The sequence below is a fragment of the Chlamydotis macqueenii genome, chromosome 4 (genome assembly GCF_036417535.1).
Source record: "Chlamydotis macqueenii isolate bChlMac1 chromosome 4, bChlMac1.mat, whole genome shotgun sequence".
Lineage (NCBI taxonomy): Eukaryota > Metazoa > Chordata > Aves > Otidiformes > Otididae > Chlamydotis > Chlamydotis macqueenii.
The window spans coordinates 45,841,221-45,857,267 of NC_141559.1; positions in this window are offsets into that span (position 1 = coordinate 45,841,221).

Sequence of the window (16,047 nt, forward strand, 5' to 3'; positions counted from 1 at the left end):
TGGAAACATTCAAGGCCAGGCTGGATGAGGCTCTGAGCAACCTGATCTAGTTGGGGATGTCCCTGCTCCTTGCAGGGGGGTTGGACTAGATGACCTTTGAAGGTGCCTTCCAACTTTAACCATTCTATGATTCTATGATTCTATAATTAGGGTTCTGTCAGCACATCAGTCATACACTGGTGAATGCACATCCCGTTTTCTTTGCCATTTTAAAAGCTACAATCCCACAGTGACTACTGTACTACAAGCTGACCTGACCACTTGCTTACTTATTGAAAATGTCAACTGCTGTGCTCCAAGATTATTTACTGCAAACTTACTTCAACAAGCTTCCTTTGACAGCTGTTATTTATTATTTTTTAATGCCCCCTAAAATACAATGCACTGAATACTATTCACTCTGGACAACTTCTTTCCTTAGCTTCAAGTTTCATCACTAAACATAATTTAGGCACCTTTCAAAAAGAGATATCAAACTCATTCTAGGGTAAGAAGTCACCACCTAAAGTGAGAGCTTCAGTAATTTATACCTAGGATTGTGATTAGCAGGAAAATAATCATCTGAGATACTAGATAAGCCCAGAAATACGGACGGTCAAATGAACATTGTTTTAACACAATATCCAGATGTATTTGTTTCATCTTCTTTATTTTTAGGAGTCTTCAAATCTAGGTCATGCTAATAACATTTTATATCTGTAACATACACTTCATCCTGACAATAGTTGCTCAGCTCACAAAATACACATTGCACATATAATACCAATGAAGTACAAAAAAAAAACCACCAGGAAACAAACTGTAGCAAACAGACACCGAAAATAAATTATTGCCAAGGAAATACGAGAAACCATTTGATTTTTCACATTGTTAGAAGATTTTTAGAATTACATTGTAGCTTTTTGTCAAAGTTTATACCTCTTCAATTTTCACTCATTTTCATAAAGAAAATACCACAGCTCAATTAAATATTCTGCTATTTTTCATTTCCTTTAGTATTTATCCTGTTAGCATGAATAATAACTTAAGAACTTAGAACTGCATGATTCATTTTTGCTATCCAGCACATGCTAAAGTTTTTTATGAGTGTGTCGTAGTTCAGCCCCAATCGGACCAGACTACGCAGTCTGTCTCTCACTCCCCCCACCTTCCGAGACAACAGGGAGAGAAAATATGAGGAAAAACGGCTTGAGGTTTGAGATAAGGACAGGGAGAAATCCTTAAAGTTACCGTCACGGGCAAAACAGACTTGACTTGGGGAAAACTATTCATTTATTACTACAAACAGCAGGATAATGAGAACGGAGAACAAGATAACCTCCCCCCACCCCTCCCTCTTCCCAAGCTTAACATTATCTCTACTACCTTCCCCTCCTGAGCGGCACAGGGGGGAAGAGCGAATGGGGGTTGCAGTCAGTTCATCACATGTTGTTTCACGCCGCTGCTTCATGGTTGGGGGAAGAACTCCTCGCATTCCTCCCTTGCTCCATTGTGGGGTCCCACCCCTACGCCACAGTCCTTCGTGGAACTGCTCTGGCATGGGTCATCTCTTCCACGGGGTGCAGTCCTCCAGAACAGCTGTCCCAGCGGGCCCTCCACGGGCCACAGCTGCCTTCAGGCATCCACCTTCCCCGGTGTGGGCTCCTTCACGGGCTCCAAGTGGATCTCTGCTCCTCTGTGGACCTCCATGGGCTGCAGGGGGACAACCTGCTCCACCATGGTCGTCACCACAGGCTGCAGCGGAATCTTGGCCAGGAGCCACACTACTCCTCCCCCTCCTTCTGAACTGACCTTGGCGTCTGCAGCCATTCCTCACAACAGGCTGGTAGATGTCTCTCAGGATCTTTTTTTGCATCTTATTCACTTCTCATCTCCTCTCCACTTCTTGCAGCCTTGCTGGACTGAGTTGGGCCCAGTCGGCTGCCTGGCGAGAGGCCAGAGGGTGAGGCCTGCAAGGCCCATGAGGCCTGCGCCTCCCCCTCTGCGCCTCTGCCCCTGCTCAGCTTCTTCACATCTTCTCTTCTCTCTCCTTTTTTTTTTTTCTGTTTTCCCATTCTTAAATACGTTATCGCAGAGGCGTTATCACGAGACATTCTGCTACCAATCGGCTCGGCCTTGGCCAGCAGTGGGTCCGCCCTAGGCCTGGCCAAGTCCCCTGAACAAAGGGGAGCGACTTCTAGCAGTTTCCTACAGAAGCTACCACCTTAGGCCCCCCCTCACTAACAAAACCACGACAGAGTGGGATGAAAATAACAGGCATCTTGGGCCAGGACAAATGACATCTTTTAAAAAATGTATCCTTATAATAAGTATTTTTAATTCAGTTCAACTTTTTTACTTTTAATAGAGTAAGTCGAGTAATCATTTAGTTGAAACTAATAGATCTCTTTTAGTAAATAAGTGGTGTAAGAAAAACAAAATCTTTGATTATCAATAAATATTTCTTAATAGTGAGTCATCCCATTAGGTCTGGAACACCAGAGATAGCAAATCACTGAATAATTGGTTACTTCCAGTGTGGGTTTACATGGCAAGGTTTTGGGAGCAGAAGGGCTTCAGAGGTGGCTTCTGTGAGAACCTACTAGAAGCTTCCCCTATGTCCAACAGAGGCAATGCCAGTCGGCTCCAAGATGGACCCTCCGCTGGCCGAGGCCAAGCCCATCAGTGATGGTGCTAGTGCCTCTGTGATAACATATTTAGAAAGGGGGGTGGGGAGGGAACCTGTGCTACTGCAGTCAAAGAAAGGAGTGAGAATATGTGAGAGAAACAATCCTGCAGACACCAAGGTCAATGGAGAAGGAGGGGAAGGAGGTGCCCAGGTGCCAGAGCAAAGATTCCCCTGCAGCCTGTGGTGAAGACCATGGTGATGCATGCTGTCCTCCTGCAGCGCACAAAGGTTCACAGGGGAGAAGATATCCACCTGCAGCTCGTGGAGGACCCCAAACCATAGCAGGTATGTCTGAAGGAGGCTGTGACCCTGTGGGAAGCCTGTGCTGGAGCAGGCTCCTGGCAGGACCTGTGGAGTCTTGGAGATAGGAGACCACGTTGGAGCAGTCTGTTCCTGAGGGACTGCACCCTATGGAAGGGACCCATGCTGGAACAGTTTGTGAAGAACTATAGCCCATGGGAAGGATTCAAGTTGGAGAACTTAATGGAGGACAGTCTGCTGTGGGAGGGACCCCACACGGGAGCAGGGGAAGAGTGTAGGGAGTCCTCCCCCTGAGGAGGAAGGAGCAGCAGACACAACGTGTGATGAACTGACTGCAACACCCATTCCCCCTCCCCCTGTGCTGCTCAGGGTGTGCAGGTAGAGAAAATTGGGCGTGAAGTTAAGCCTGGGAAGAAGGGAGGGGTGTGGAAAGGTGTTTTTAAGATTTGGTTTTATTTCGCATTATCCTACTCTGATTTGATTGGTAATAAATTAAACTAATTTCCCCAAGTCAAGTCTGTTTTGCCCATGACTAACTGGCGAGTGATCTCTCCCTGTCCTTATCTCAACCCATAAGTGCCTTTCATTATATTTTCTCTCCCTTGTCCAGCTGAGAAGAGGGGTGATAGAGCGCCTTTGGCGGGCACCTGTCGTCCAGCCAGGGTCAACCCACCACATCAAGCAACACAGTTTTTATAATTATATCGTGAACAACAGTGAAATTGAACATCTGAATTTAGCCTAGCAGCTTAAAACATACACTTCAAAAAATACCACCTTGCCTACTTCTTGCACATAAATCATAGAGTGCCACCTTGCCTTTGCAGCCCTTACCTTCTCAACTGCTAAAAATTGCTGGCATCATTAACTCACTTCATATTATGCTATTTCTCTTTCTGCCCAACCTGTCACCACCTCATTTTCTCCTGCATCCCTCAGTTTGACAGATGCACTTGCAGTAATACTTTTCTAGTTTTTTACTTATTCAGATTCTGCTATATTGCTAGCTTCCTCCTGAGAGCGCTGCTGTATCAGGAGCAAGCTTCCTGTGCTTGCAAGTAGAACTAAAGCAGACTTACAAGCACCACAAGAATGGCAATATTGTGTCCTATAGATACACTGCTTATTTCCAACTTAACCCATGCTGTGTGGACTTATCCATGATTTACAGCTGCCTTTTCCAAGGGAAATGCATGCAGCCCTCATAACTGTGGCCTAGACAGCTCTGTCTCACTGACACAGGTAGGGAACACACTCTTTGTACGCAGTCTATACAGAGCACTACACATGAAATACATTCACAATTTCTGAAAAAATCAAACAGATTTGTCCTCTGTGTTGTTTGATTGTATGTGCCTGATTTTTAAAGCTGTTGATCATAGCTATTCTTTTGTGTACAAGACCTTGTATAAAATTGGTATAGAACAAATAACAAGTTTTATTTTTCTTTTAAAAATAAATTTTAAAAGGGAAAGTAGACTATAGTGGTGATTGCAGCATGGATAGATTGATATTGAACCCTATCAAAATCATGAAACTGCTGATACAACATTAATTCAGTAAGGAATTCCAAAAAACATTATTTCTAGAAAATCTCATAATCAGACAAGTTTGGTGGCATTATTAGACCACATACAATTCTGATTAAAAGTTACTTGTAAAAATATAAAGTAAATTAAACCATCTGAAAGACCTAAAAATTTAAGGTTACAAGTATCAAGTTGGGGTATCTGTAGAAGGGTCTATCAAGTGCTACTCTTAGCTCTGTTCACTTCAGTGTTTTAGGAACGATCAAAAAATATTGTATTGATAAAATACAGTATCAGTAAATACTGATACTGACAGGTAAACGTGCAGGGTAGACAGGATCAGTTAAACTTTGTCTAAAGATACGCTGTAGTGCACTCTTGATCAAGTAGGAAACCAAAACACTGTTTCTACTACCTTACCCCCTTATCCCTGCTAAAAACAAGGGAACTCTGTATCATATGTAGCTGTTACTTCTCTCAAGCTGCTGAGTGTTTAATTGTAAAATAAATAATTTAAATGTGCAGATGATATAAATGTACACGCAATCACAATCTGTAAAATTACCTAGATGTGGCTGCAGGCAAAGAGAAACTGTTTTTCCAAATTACTCTTATTTTCTTAATACTCATCTTTTTTTTTAGTCTGTCTGTGCTTCTAGTTTAGGTAGGATCTTAGAATTATTTCTGCGTAATATCTGCCAATTTAATTAATGATCTGCTTACTCCCTCTTCCAGATCATTAATTAAGATGTTAAATAAGACCAGTTCTAACAGTAATCCCAGGGTGCCTTGGCAGACACCTCTCCTCACAACATAATGCATCATACTCTTTGTTGGGAGATTGTTTGGATGATACATCTGATGTGAAAGGAGGCTGCCCACCTGCTTGGCTATGTTAACCACAGGGAACACACTGATAAACTTCAGTGACTTTATTTGCTTCTTGCTGCAGTTCAGAAAAGGAAGAGTGTTGACAAGTTTCTAGAGAAGAGCTCTAAACTTTTTGGTTCCTGACACCTGAGAGACAGTTCCACAACCAGATCACTGTAGATGCTCCAGACGACAGACAATTCAGAGAAGCAAATACTACTTTTTGGAAGAAGCCCTACTGAATTAACTAAGATGGAGAGATATAAACTCTCAGTTAGGGAAAAAAAAAAAAGGAAACAACAAAAAAGATGACTCGAGAACTTCAACCCCTAGAAAAAAGCAACCTATTTTTCTTAAAGTGCTCCCAAACTAGAGCATATCAGGCTGAAACTGAGTTATGAGAAGTCAGCTTCCTCTCCATCTTTGAGGGCAAAATCTATTTAGCAGTAGTTGAACTGTGTTTAAGTTACGTTGGACAGAGACTTCCACAGAAGATAATTTTTTCCCCCAGATAACGATCTAGGTAATGTTATTCTTACCTATGTGGTACCACTGACTCTTTTTTAGAGGTTTGCATCACTTTTTCTATTATAGCTTGTTGGTGTTGTTTTCCTTTCTAGTAAATCAGCCTACAGATGGTCAAAGCAAGGTCTTTCCCCTTTTGGAAAAAAAAAAAAAAAAAAGAAAGACATTTAGTGGTCACTGTGAGTCTCAACAGATTTCATTCTATTTGTGTAACTACTTTATATAATCTCTTGTGACCATAGCGGAAGCTTCCCACTACTACAAAAAAGTCCAAGGGCCCTACTTTTCAAGACAGCAGTCTGCTCAAACCCAAGACTACTGTAGTTCTTTTATGTCTTTGGGCAGCTTCTTACCGTGTACTTTCATGACTCAGATACCATTCACGTTGTTTGAAGATATAACTTCTATAAATCCTCATGCAGTGTGCTTCTGAAGTCCAGTTAGAGGCTGTCTTTCATTTACTTTGTGCAGTTATTTCAGGGTTTTTTTTTTGCTCATCAGATTCTGCTCAGTAGTAACCAACGCGAATCTTTTCTTAGTTACTCGAGTGTCTAAAATCTTGTACAGTGCTGACAGTTTCATTTGCGGTTTTCTACAACAACCATCCTTATACTGTGATGAGCCACACTTTATTAATACAAAATTCTCACCATTTATGAAGTCTGCATGAGGGAACTGAAGGCAGAGGCTGAAATATAGTAAAGAGAATTCAAAACATCTGAAGGCAAAAGGAACTGTAGTGTTGCCAATCCTTAAATTGAAAAAGTACATCCAAAAGCAAAGATTTGGGTTTTTTTGAACTTCCCAGTACTCCTGTCAAACATCTTCCTCATCAGGTTCTATCAGGTTATACCTTGCCAAATAACCTTGCTGCCAAATCAACATTCTCCCCACTTCAGAAATCATGAGAAACTTTATTGCACAGAAAGCTCACCTCTTACTGCTATAGCAGTTTAATCAGCAAACGTTTATTGATAGTCCTCTGCCAACATTTCTCATAGTATTTCATTATCAGATGGGGAAAAAATAAATAAAGGCTGCTGCATGTACAAAATACAATTTGAAGTTTGTTTTCATAACGTGAAGTATCTCACACAGAATTCAAAAACACAGCAAGAGAAATCTTGCTGATGAACAGTGTGGATCTTACACCCACAGAAACACACAGATGAGAAGAGACCTCTGCTGCTCACCTAGTCCAACGTCCTACTCAAAGCAAGTCAATATTCAAAGTGAGACCAGGTTCCCCAGGGTTTTCCCCAGGAGTATTCTCCAAGGGTAGACTTCACATGCACCCTGGACAATCTGCTCCTGTGCTTAACCCCTCCTCATGAATTTTTGTTTTTCTTATATAGTAAAAATTTCCTTCCTGAATGTGTTGCATTGCCTCTTGTCCTTTTGCCATGTACCTACGATAAGAGCCTTTGCAATCTTAACAACTTCCCCTTTTGTTAAGCTGGTGAAGACAACAATCAGAGAGTGTAGAAAGCCTTGGCCTTCTCTTCTGCTAAGCAAACACTGCTTTCTAGCTTCTCACTGTCCATCATGTGCTCCAGCCCTCTAAACATTTTGCTGGAGCTCGGCTGGACTCTCTCTAGTTTGTCAATGTCTTCCTGTGCTGATGAATCCAAAACTACACACAGGAGTCTGGATGTGACTTCATGTGCGCTAGCTAGACAGAAATAATCGCTGCCCTTGACCTGATGGCTATGTACCTTCTGCAGCAGCACTGACTGCGGTTAGCTCTCACTGCCACAGGGGTGCACTGCTGGCTCATTTTCCATTTGACCAACAGAACCCGTGCAGATCTGTCCTGCAGTGCTGCTTCTCCGCCAGTCAGTCCCCAAGCCAGCGCTTGTTGCCTGGGTTTACTGGACTTCGAAAAAAAACCATCTTCTTGCTTCTGCACAAGCACAGGGTTCTTTGCTTCTAAGTTCCCTCAAGTCTACAAAATACACATCTATACACTCTGACATCCATTAAGTCATTAACCAATTCTGCGCTTTGAGGCCCACATTTGTTTTCTTTTTTTTTGTTTCCTTCTGATCCTTAGTACTTCTTACCTCCTGAGGAAAAAAATCTTGGCTGGTCCTTGTTGTGGTTTTGTTTAGTGAGGGGGGCCTAAGGTGGTAGCTTCTGTAGGAAACTGCTAGAAGTCGCTCCCCTTTGTTCAGGGGACTTGGCCAGGTCTAGGGCAGACCTGCTGCTGGCCAAGGCCGAGCCAATTGGTAGCAGAATGTCTCGTGATAACGCCTCTGTGATAATGTATTTAACAAGGGGAAAACAGAAAAAAAAAAAAGAGAGAAGAGAAGATGTGAAGAAGCTGAGTGGGGGCAGAGGCGCAGAGGGGGAGGCGCAGGCCTCATGGGCCTTGCAGGCCTCACCCTCTGGCCTCTCGCCAGGCGGCCGACTGGGCCCGACTCGGCCTGGCTGCAAGAAGTGGAGAGGAGATGAGAAGTGAATAAGATGTAAAAAAGATCCTGAGAGACATCTACCAGCCTGTTGTGAGGAATGGCTGCAGACGCCAAGGTCAGTTCAGAAGTGAGGGGGAGGAGTAACGCGGCTCCTGGCCAAGATTCCCCTGCAGCCTGTGGTGATGACCATGGTGGAGCAGGTTGTCCCCCTGCAGCCCATGGAGGTCCACAGAGAAGCAGAGATCCACTTGGAGCCCGTGAAGGAGCCCACACCCGGGGAGGTGGAGGCCTGAAGGCAGCTGTGGCCCGTGGAGGGCCTGCTGGGACAGCCGTTCTGGAGAGACTGTACTCTGTGGAAGAGATGACCCACGCCGGAGCAGTTCCACGAAGGACTGTGGCGTAGGGGTGGGACCCCACAACAGAGCAAGGGAGAAATGTGAGGAGTTCTTCCCCCAACCATGAAGCAGCGGCGTGAAACAACGTATGATGAACTGACCACAACCCCCATTCCCTCTTCCCCCCCGTGCCGCTCGGGAGGGGAAGGTAGTAGAGATAATGTTAAGCTTGGGAAGAGGGAGGGGTGGGGGGAGGTTATCTTGTTCTCCGTTCTCATTCTCCTGCTGTTTGTAGTAATAAATGAATAGTTTTTCCCAAGTCGAGTCTGTTTTGCCTGTGATGGTAACTTTAAGGATTTCTCCCTGTCCTTATCTCAAACCCCGAGCCGGTTTTCCTTATATTTTTCTCTCCCTGTTCTCTCGGAGGGTGGGGGGAGTGAGAGAGAGACTGCGTAGTCTGGTCCCAATCGGGGCTGAACTACAACAGTCCTTCTCCCCTTTTCAGAGCTCTCCCTGGCTTGAAAGCCAGGAATGAAATGAAAACCTCAGCTGCAGTAATGATACACTGCTTCCTTCCAGCCAGGAGGAAAAATCTTTTTCCACTCTCCACAAGGAAAGGCAGAAATTTATAAAGAGCTAAAGCTTGTTATCCTACTTCAAAATTGACTCTAGCTCTTACCAAACTCAGCAAGGTCTATCCTTTCCTTCCAGTCTGTTACCTTTGACTGAGGTTCAAGAATAAAGTAGCGATAGTAAGCTCTTTGGGCCAGTGCTTGTATGGCTTCATTAGGAAGCTGGACACCACTGTTGGACAAAATGAGTATTTTAGAAAATGAAAATAGAAATAAAGTTCATAAAAAGGGACATTCACATTACTTTCACCAAGCAATTTGAGTTCTGTTATTGGATTCTTACATGACTTGCTGATAGGGATGCAAGTAATAAATGTATGTATGGAAGGCATTCAGTTTTGTTTAATTCACCGGCATTGTTTCAGGAGCTATGAATCATGTCAGAGATTTAAAAGCATTACTGATAGAGAAGACTGCAACCTTTCTTCCAATACAACAGCTGTTCCAAAAAATTTCCATAATAACTGTTGCTTTTAATTATATAAAGAATTGCAAAGTCTTCATATCAGTAACACAGCTTTGATTCAAAAGTTGCTAAAGAGATAATCCTCAGCCTTTTTCTGTCAAGGCCAGTTTGAGAATAGCAATGATTTAAATCCCAATGTCATAATTTTTTTTCAAGGGAAGGAAAGAATAGTCCTTATTTCCCTGGAACTGGGACTGAAAAATTATAAACAATGCTTGGGAAGCATTACTTTCCTAAGAGTCCTTGAAGAAATGCTACTGCTGCCCAAACAAATACATTTAAAATAAAAATATCAGAAAGAGGGCACAGATATGGGAAAAAAAATTATCCTAAAATATCTAGTCCAAGACTACGGATAAGAATAAAACAAAAACCTCTATATGTAGAATTTATGTGTTTTACTAAAGAAGGATTATTTTTTAGTAATTTTCGAGGCCCAGACAAGTCAGTGAAAATTGCATTTATTTATCTTCCACTCTTCCTGCTTCTCTCTGTGATTGAATACTGGCCTCTGACTGGTTAATGCTTATTCAGTCCTCATTTTCTGGGCAGATCACTAGTTTGTGAAGATAATTAGAGACCTCTGCTATTCCTTCTAAGCCTTGAATCTTCAGGCTAATTAAAATGGAGTGCTGCATATACATATGCAGCTGATAACAGCGTGCAGCAAGGTACTAGGAATCGTACTATTTGTGTAACAGAGAAGTAAAAATTGGTTGCATCTGCTAGGACAGTTTTTGCTGTGGCCCTCATTGTATTTTGCCCAGCAGACCTCACTTATTTCCATCTGTTATTAGAGCTTCATGTATCTTATAATACTATCTATGCTTTAACAAATATTATTAACAAATATTATTTCAGGACAGCATTAAAATACAACATCTAAACCTGAAGGAAAGAGGGCAAGGTCTTCATCCCAAGATCACAATCCCCTAAATCCTCTTATTTTTCTTTGAGGTGTTAATCTTAAATGTAAAACATTCAGAGTAAGAGAACATACCTCTGAGGACTGTATATATAAAAGCAATATTGGCAAGAAAGCTACAAAGAATGTTTCTGCCTCTCTCTAGATACCAATTTTCTCCTTTTTCCTTTTATCTGTTTTAGCATGTAGATAGCCTAGAGGCACTGCTGGACACTTTTTCTTAAATATCTTCAAGGCTTTACACTTAAATAAACTACTGCAAGTTTTAAATATTTCTCTTCTCCTCCAACAAATGTAGAAACTTTTACTTAATTTGGGAGGAGCCAATATCCATCAACAAAACAAGGAAAACTCTACTGGCACTGAACTGTGTCTCAAGATGCAGTAAAGTTATGAGCGCTGTTCATAAGCTGCTAGGTACGTTGTCTGTACTTATCCCATGAATATCCAGCTTCAGTAAGATCTGCTGTTCCTACCCTGAGGCAGTTGCACGTTGCTGTCAAACTTGTTTCTCCAAATGAAGTTAAACTATGGCTGTAAATTAGATTGTGCTATTCTGAATGGGTAGAAGCACCTATGCTGATGGATCCGAGTATTTAAAAGCAAGCAGATGATTTAACTGGGAAGGGAATATGAGCCTTTAAGGAGCCTATAATTTTCAGTAAATATTTATAAAATAACTTTGGGTTATTATAACTTGGGCTGGGTCTTAGTCAACTCTTCTCCAATATTATTCTATAATTTAAGAACTGCAAAAAAATGTTTTCTCCTTGGGCATAACATTTTGGAAAAAAACATTCAGCTAAGAAAGTTGATGTTGCTTAATATGGTTATAGAGCTTTGAAATGTCGTCATTTGTGTACCACACTGAACATTTCTGAAGGAATCCATACATTTTCAGATTTTTCTTTTTTTTTTTCCAATTTTGCCTTCTAACACACACACACAAAAAATATAACTTGGTCTGTAATAGTTTGATCTCAGAGGTCTGATAGTGAGACATAAGTAGTCAAAAACTAGGGCTTCCCACATTCAGCATTTGCCTTGAACACACCTATGTCACCAGGAAGCTAAGTTTTTGCTGTAGCCAATTTTCTGCTCCTAGGATGTGCCCAAGCATAAAGACTTGAAGATACCAGTTTCTTTATACCTCATATGTAGATGGAATTGACTAACTGTCTCCACAAATCTTGCTTTCAGAGTCTGCTCCAAGAGATGTAGTTTCTTGTAACGTTTACCAGGTCAACTCTTGAACAGAAACGTGGTGAGGAGAATATTGCAGTGGTCTCCGTAACTCTCTCTCCTGCTGGCTCAAAATAGTCACATAAGGAATAATGCAGCTAGGTTCAAAGCATTCGATCTGATTTAGAGCAGCATATGGACTGTTGATCTCCTGCCACCAAAGGAACTGCCATTATCACTGAGTTATTAAGTACTCTGATGGAGAAAGGAAGAGGAATCTTTTTAGTAGTAAAACATTTCCCTTCAATAATAAAAAAAAAGAAAATTAATGGGTGTAGATGGATACTGAATACTTAATAACACAACTTAATAACTACACCATGAACATGCAGATTCACTCCCAACAAAACAAAATTAAATTCATACCTTCAAAAGCTCCTGTTACAATTAACGGCAAGATCACAGCCTAAGATCACAATATCCTTCCAGTGATAGTTACATTACAAAATATGACGTCTGAGGTGGCTATGTTCAGCAGTCAGATACTGAAAATTAGATATGGTAATTCCAGGCTAATCTAAATGACCTTGGTTTCAGTCATTGCTCTAGTTAAAACAAAGTACATCATGCAAAGTAAAAGCAGGTTTTTTGTGCTTTTAAACATAAGAGAGATGGACTTACCCTCACTTCAGAAAAACTATTCTAGTCTCCTGCATATTTTCTCAGGAGTTAGAAACTCTAGCATCAATTGCTCTCCATTTCCCAGGGGAAGGATGCACCACTGATTATTCAGGTATCAATGGATTGCTATAGCAGCTTAAAGAAGCTGCCACATACTCTTTTTTGAAAAAAAATTCTTTGCTTGGATATTTAACCAAAGGAGGTGGTTCAGTGCTATGAATCCAGAGTGCAGGGAGGCATCTAGGCAACTCCACGGCACTTCCAGACAGTACCCAGCTCAGTGTACAAGTGAATCATGTTCTTAGACATAACTCTCCCCTTACACTACATAAGGAAAATAGATGACTGCTTGAAGTTACACAGCAGGGTATCCAATAGCAGGAACTGGCATTGTTCCCTGTGCGGCTAATGGAGAGAAAGACCTAACGAGGCCTCTGCTCTAAATCACTGTCTAGTGAGGTGCCTACCTTTTGCCATTGATTAGATAGGGAGTTCATAGTTTCCATTACCTTACAAATACAGTGATGGACTTCAATTATTACTGAATTTTAGGGAGTATGGATAGCTTGTCTCCTTTTAAGTCAAATTCCCTCTTGTGGATTTAACCCTTTGGTCTGAACAGAAGAAAAAATTCAGATTTAAGATTGATTACTTCTGCTTTTTCTTTTTTTTTTTTTTTCCCAGCAAAGGCCAAGAGAGTAATATAGTACAAAAGTACTTAGGAAAAGTATGATTTTTCAGTGTTTGAAAGCAATCCATGTCTAATTCCTGAATGCAAATTGCAAAATTACTCTGCTGAAAACTAACATGTCCAACTAGCCAAGATTGTCAAAGATTATTATTTGTATTCATCTCTAGGGAAATCAAGAATCGATTCAGAGATAAGAAGATATTTTTACGAAAAGAGTGGTGACTTGCTTGCAGCCGAACAGTCATTGACAAGCGAATCTGTCATCCTATTAATCACTACTCAGGGAAATCCTAGTACTATTGTGACAACACTGAACTATTAATAATGTTTTTAAATATAAGTGCACGCATAATTAAGAGGGTTGGGTTTTTTTGCATACTCTATCTGTCCTACTGTAAATCATGTCTTGCTTTGGCAACTTAAAGTACAATGTATTAAATTTATAAATAAGAAATTTACTTTCTTGTTTAGTATATTAATTGGAACCCTAGGAAGATGCAGTTTTCAATTGGTATAAACTAGGAAGGTTCTATTAAGTTTCAACTATCCCTTTTACTTCTAATTCATTAATCCATTACTTAGAAGTATTTTCAAGACACACTCCATGTTCAGTGAAAATAATACCTAAGTTGTAGCATTTTACTGTGGCTGCAAGAAAGAAAGAAATGCAAGAAACTCCCATACTAAAACTGTTATTCACAATTTAGTTCATAATTTTATATTGATAGTTTAGTGCAATTTCCAAACACCCTCCTTGGCCTATATCTTTACAATAACCGCAGCTGTAAAAAACAAAGTTACAATAGTATGTTTTCTGCAACAGAAAGTAAGAACTTTCCACCAATAAAATGATCCCAGTACACAAGGCATTATTTATTTTGAGATAACTGACAAAAAATAATTTAACTACGCATCCATATCAACAAGGCATGACCTTCAAAATTCACTTGCAGACCAGGCATTCATAACCAGAACACATTCTCTGAACAGTGCAACTATTTGGATTAATTACCTTAACAGACTTAGTTTAGAAGGATTTGGGAATGTTTTTACAAGGTTTAGGAAGGATTGCATTAGGATTATATGATGAGCAATTTTGAGTGTGCTTAACTGTTCACATTAACTCTCTAGGCAACCATGAAACAGATCAGTCATTTACTGCTTATTAATTCTTATCCAAGATTTTGTCACCATAAACGGAATGTGTTTGTACCTCACTGTATACTTCAACCAGCCAGAAGGAAAAAGTCTTAGTGAGAATCTCAATGCTGACGTTGTTCTTCAGACTGTTGAATTAGAACAGGGTATGCTTGTATTCTGCATATTTCTGTTCTCTCATGTTGCCTTCAGAGAAATGTAACTTTACTAGTTGGTTTAAAATGATATTCCATTTAAATTAATCTATATTTACTATACAATAATATTCCTTGCCAAAACCTTTTTTGAAAGCTTTGTTAATTGCAAATTTAACTTATGTATTTAAACTGAGCACCAATGTTCTAACACTAACACATTAATCCAAGGGTGAAAATGCTCCTAAAACAAAGACTTTGAGCAAATGAATGTTGGTAGCTCTACTCTTGCAAATTAACCACATCAATTTTATGCCAAATGTCCTGCAACATGAACTGGTACAACAAGGCAGGGAATCAGGGCTTCTGTATAAATTCTGGAAAATGGAAAAAAAAAAAAAAGAGTGTATACTTTTCATAATTCTGGGAGACTTGAAATTTTCAAAAGAAATGTATTTTAGATACTTTTCTAAAGAGATCACAACTGCAATATTATAGCAGCTATGTCAGCAATAATATGAGTGTCCAGTTCTGAGCACACTGTTCTTTTGTATGCTATTATCTGAATGTAAATATTGCAAATGTACAAACAAATCAAGAAATGGTGCCTGAGAACACCACTGGGAAACATAACAGAGGCAGCTGTGCACACAGCTGTAATAACAGGGGAGAAATTTATGAGCACATGTACATTTACTCAATTTCTGTTTTAAAAACAGATTTTACCTTTAATTGCAGGTGACTTGCCATTATTTGCTACATCAATTACCATAGTACAGTAGAATGCTATGATTTTGTTGATGTAACAGCAGACAGGAAGTAAAAGTAGTCAAATGTTAAACTTATACTCCAGTGAGATTTATTTGCTTGTTTGTTCTTGAAATTTGCACATTTAATTACCTGTGAGAGAGCTTATTTCTTGTGGACCTTGGATTTTTCAAAATCAAAATAAGGTGTAAACAACTATTGATGGAATTATCTGCCAAGAAATGTTATATTCTAATAAAGAACTGTGAAATAAATTCAACGAAAGCTTTTATTTTGTAAGCAATCCATCAGCCTCCTTTTAAAACTTGCATCTTACAAAACAGGCTCCCTTGTAGCCTGGGAACTGCAGTGTTGAAACTGAATGGCAGCAACAGAGATTTCCAGACTCAAGAAATTACTGTTACAAAAGTAGCTAAGATTATTCTACTTGGAACACCATAAAACACAAACAGTTCTGTATTTCTGCCTTGGCTGCACTACTACGTCATAAAAAACTGCATCAGTAATGATTTTGCCCAACAACTGTTCTTCATGCAGCTGCTGTCATTTAGGTATTTTTTTCCCTAAAAAAAACACCCCTAATTTAGAGTTCAGCATTCATTCATTTCAAACTATAAAACTGTCAGACTGGTATCTCTTAAAGTGCTATTACCGCTCTTTCTTTTGTTGCAAGTATATTCTTAAATACTTTTCTTAAAGCAAAGAAACTCCCAAATATTTATGAACCACCGCTAAACACTTTAATTTAAAGCTTACCAACGTTAAGTTTGTACTTACCTGGAATTCAACTTGTAGTGGAATAAAAACG